Source organism: Palaemon carinicauda, chromosome 20 (genome assembly GCF_036898095.1).
Source record: "Palaemon carinicauda isolate YSFRI2023 chromosome 20, ASM3689809v2, whole genome shotgun sequence".
In the NCBI taxonomy this organism is placed as follows: Eukaryota; Metazoa; Arthropoda; class Malacostraca; order Decapoda; family Palaemonidae; genus Palaemon; species Palaemon carinicauda.
The window spans coordinates 87,765,501-87,770,500 of record NC_090744.1 but is presented as its reverse complement, the minus strand read 5'-3'; positions in this window follow the sequence as shown (position 1 = coordinate 87,770,500).

The window sequence follows — 5,000 nt, the reverse complement described above, 5'->3', positions numbered from 1 at the left end:
ATTGTTTTTGGAGAAATGTTTATCGAAGGCCACCACATAATCAAAATGACTTTCCCGTCCGGGTTTCATAGCAAAAGAGATACCTCTTTTGCTATGAAACCCGGACGGGAAAGTCATTTTGATTATGTGGTGGCCTTCGATAAACATTTCTCTAAAAACAATTTTGAAAAAGATGAAACTTGCCTAAAAGGAATCTTGTTAAATGCATTAGAACAAAGTAACAGTAAAAATCCGCTTCCCAGAAGGTTTCATAATGCAATTTTTTCATTAAACAAAACCGATAATATCATCATCACAAAATCGGATAAAGACGGAAAAATAGTCATTCTTGATAAAGAGACGTATGTCAACAAAGTTCAACAACTCCTAAACGATGACACTACATATGAAAAGCTAACAAAAGATCCCCGTAACTCTGTTGCTCCGGAGTTTTTCAAATCCGTAAGAAAAATCGGAAATAATAAAAAAGACATCGAGGTCTTAGAAAAAATTCAAAGTCATGAACCCCTCGTTGCCATATTTTTACGGGCTCCCAAAAACTCATAAGGACGGTATTCCCTTACGCCCAATCGTCTCATGTAAAGGGTCATTTATATATAATTTATCAAAATGGTTAGCAGACTTGCTGTCTCCCTTTCTAGGGAGCTTTTCTTCAGCTCATATTAAGCATGCAGAGGACTTCATCCAGAAATTCAATAGATTAAATATCCCGGTAAACAATGTAAAACTCTTGAGTCTTGACGTAGAATCCCTATTTACAAAGGTCCCGATCAACGACGTATTAGGTTTCTTGAGGGAAAAATTAATCCCTTACGAAGATCACTTCCCCCTCGGTATTGAAAAAACAATTAAGTTAATTAAACTAAGCGTGTCAAATAACGTTTTCTCTTTCAATGGAAATTTTTACAAACAGAAATTTGGTTGTAGTATGGGCAGCCCGTTATCTCCAATTTTAGCTAACCTCTACATGGAATACTTTGAAACAGAAATTTTAACAACAATTAAACCTACAAACATGGTTTGGCAACGCTATGTTGATGACATTTTCACATATTGGGATGATAGCTGGGGAGATTTCAATATATTTTTCAATAATCTAAATTCCCTAGTCCCTAGCATAAAATTTAAAACTGAATGGGAAAAAGATGGAAAATTAGCTTTTTTGGACATACTAATTATAAGGGAATCGACGGGGTATAATTTTACTGTGTATAGAAAACCAACTTTCTCTATTTCCTACATTCATTTTTTTAGTTATCACGACATTTCTGTAAAAATTGGAGTAGCTTGCAATCTATTTCTTAGAGGTTTGAGAATTTGTTCCCCAGCCTACCTAAATAAAGAATTTGAAATCATCCGTAAACAACTCGCCCAGCTATTCTACCCGACGTATGTCATAGAAAAGGCCATCAACAAAGCCAACACGATATATTATAAAGATCATGATGTTACTAACCAAAGAGATTTTAAAAATAAGATAAAACTCCCATATATAGAAGGTATTAAAAATATAACAAATCATATCAAAACTGAGAACCCCTTTGTTTTTTTCATATCCAAAGACCATAGGAAGCGCCCTTATTAATGTTTATCAAAATAAAAGAGAGATAGAATCCGGCGTTTACAAAGTACCATGCAGGGATTGTGAAAAAGTGTACGTTGGGCAAACTGGCCGTTCGCTATCTCAAAGATTATCCGAACACAAAAGATCTGTTAGATATGGGTATGAAAACTCGGGGATTTTCATTCACCTTAGGGATTTAGGGCACCAGATTAACTGGAGTGAGTCGTCTTTGCTTTTTAAGAGTACCTGTCCGTACAGAAGGAAAATCCTGGAATCAGCCATCATAAATCAATCAAACACAATGAACCTATGTGGGGGCCAATGGAAAGCTGACACAGTGGACAATACTCTTCTCAACCCTATCATTAAGAAGATAATCCACGGAGACCGGCCACCAGACATGCATCAGAGGTCAAGACTTCCTCCAAGCGGCTCAACAATAAGAACACGCACCTGAATGTAATTAAATTTGGCTAATCCTTCCAGCAATTATAACAACTATAGAACAATTGAACACACCCTTTTGCTTTCATATATAAACCGTCACTCTCCACTGTAAGCCTCACTTGTACTTTACATCCTGAAGAGGGTCGATGTTTATTGACCGAAATATAGTGTGATTTATTCATATTTCCTGTGTTTCTTTTATGGGCCTTTTTGAAAAAACATGTTAAACTGTTCGATTACAGTTATAAATAAGACATATATATATATATATATAGATATATATATATATATATATATATAGATAGATATATATATATATATATATATATATATTATTTTATATATAAGGCTTATATATTTTATTAGATGCCCAAAAATTAATTATATTTTAAATGTTTTTAAAATGCAAATGTTTTAGAGTCTCTTCAACTACATATTACTAGCGTACTAACTGCTTTTCGTGCACAACACTTTTCCAAGGCAATTGTACTCCTTTGAGCGAATGAAGGGGCCAATTTCAAACAGCTTTAAATTGCAATAAATAAGGAGTTTTATCTGGACATGGCAAAACGTTCTGTTTGATCTCCAACTTATTTTTCCTTAACCTACGCCAAACAAAGATGTTAACGGCGATAAATATCATCACCGTAATGCTGATTGCTGCTAGTAACACGTAGAAACGAAGATCTGCATAAGTCGGTGACGGGTGGTCCATCTCGGTTAATTTCATCAACCGCTTAGCCACTCGTGCGTTGCATGGGAGAGGTAAAGATGGGATTGTTGTCGACCATGTGAAGTTCGCGAAGTAGGCCCGTTCTCTGATGATAATATTGATTCCTCGGACCGTGTAGTTCGTGGGCGTACCGATGCAACCATCTTCTGCAAGGAAGATTTGGGAATAGGACGTGGATCTGTCCGGGCATGATACATTGAAGTCGGCCTTGTCGTATCGTATCCACGAGCCGTTGTTCAGTCTGCAATTGAAATTATTATTGTCAAAGGGATAAAGTTTTTTCAGATAATTTTCATGTGTATGGGAGAGAGCACCGTTTAGCACTATACCTAACTCGCATGAATCCATTGAGTTTTTATAGAATTCAAAGGAGTCAGCTGTACATATTTTTTTATTCATTACGTCTGAACAGTGAGTTAATTGATTTAAGTCTTTAATGACTGTATATGTTTCCTTGTTTGGGGAAATCAATACGTGTCCTGTCAAACTGGATATTACTGGGTTTGAGTTATTCGTCATGAAAGTCGGGAATGGTGATATCCTGTAAGATTGCCAGGCATCGGAAGAATCAAAGGGAATTGTAATCATAATCCTGTGATTTTCAACGCTTACTGTAATTAAGCTGTAATAAAATTCTAACCTACGTGCGTCTAACAGAAGAATATAACCTAATTTCTCCCGTCCGTTCTCCACAATTAACGTTAAGTCTCTTATCGGCAACAAATGTGGTGACAGTACACCTTTAGTCCGCTAACGTAATAGCTTCCACATAGTCTTTTGATTTCTCAATGAAATGTGCAATTCTATTATGGATATGATCTATTTTTGAATTATAATACATTAACGTTGCCAACAAATCTTGTACTTCCATAATCTGACTGATATTACTAGAATGTTCGTTCACCCAACTCATAATTTGATTGACTGAAGCTAACTGATTCCTTCGTTCTGATAAAACCAATTCATTTTCATGAGTCAAAAACTAAATTTTCTTAATTTGATTACTAATCTTAAGGCAATTGGAAATCCCTAAGCCTAAACTTGCAACAGATCCAAAGATGTTTAGTGCAGCAAAAATAAATGGGTTGCATTTTTCAAGGTTAGTGTGTCTTACTGTCCACATCAAAAGGTCACGAGCCAAAGATTCTGCTTCGTAAGTCTTATTTTGCAAGTCATCGGATAGCATCTCTGCAACTTTTAGTATCGGTGCAAGCGAACTCTGTATTAAAAGGAAAGTGTCTTCTATGCATTTCATTTAATGAAACAGCAAACCTTGAAATGGCGCTCTTTAAGCTAGTGACGTCATTTTCTGTGAGAAAAATTGCTTGCATGCGTACTTCTATAACTATGTTACTTGATGTAATAAAAACATCTTCTTGTCTCTCTACTATAGTGCCATATTTAAAACTTATACTTTTAGTTTTAGAGCTCTTCCCACACGAGAAAAATGTCTGAGCAAACAATATCACTCCTAACAATAAAAACTTCATCTTGGAAACCTGTAATGAGAAAAATATATGTAATTACTCCTGTATTAAGAAGAAAAAAAAAATGTTAACATATAAATTTCATATATAAGAAATAAAAAAAAAAATTCCTCACTTCCTTCTCTCTTATTTTAATTTCTTATGTGAGCCAATGGTACAATTCTCTCATCAGTGGGTTGGGATACGTTTTGAACTCTAAATCTATTGGCCGTTAATGTTTCCAAAATGCTAAATGGGCCTTCCTTTACATACATTTACCTGTATGTATACATTATCACCCACGGTATATGTTTTAGTTGGCTTTGCTATTTTATCATGATTCCTTTTCATTATGATTTGTGATTCTTCTAAATTCTTTCGAAGGATATCAAAACGACTTTTAGTTACATTTATACATTCTTTTAAAGGATTTGATAAATTAGTTGTAGGTGTTAATACATGGAAAGGCGTTCTAACTTGGGTACCATACAATGCCTCGTGCGGCGACATTTTAATTGATATATGATATGAGTGATTCAGAGTACTTAGTACCGCAGGTATTGCAATATCCCAGTTGGGGTCTGATCCCCCTAGTGTTAATCTTAATATGTTTAAAACCTTCTTATTCTTTCCACAAGCCCATTCGACTCTGGGTGATAGATCATGGTATTGATTATCTTTATGCTAAGGAATTCACACAATGAGGTAAGAAAATGATTTTTAAATTCTCCACCCGAGTCTGAGATTATCATGTGTGGAATTGCATGTTTACAAATGTAACACTCGTAAA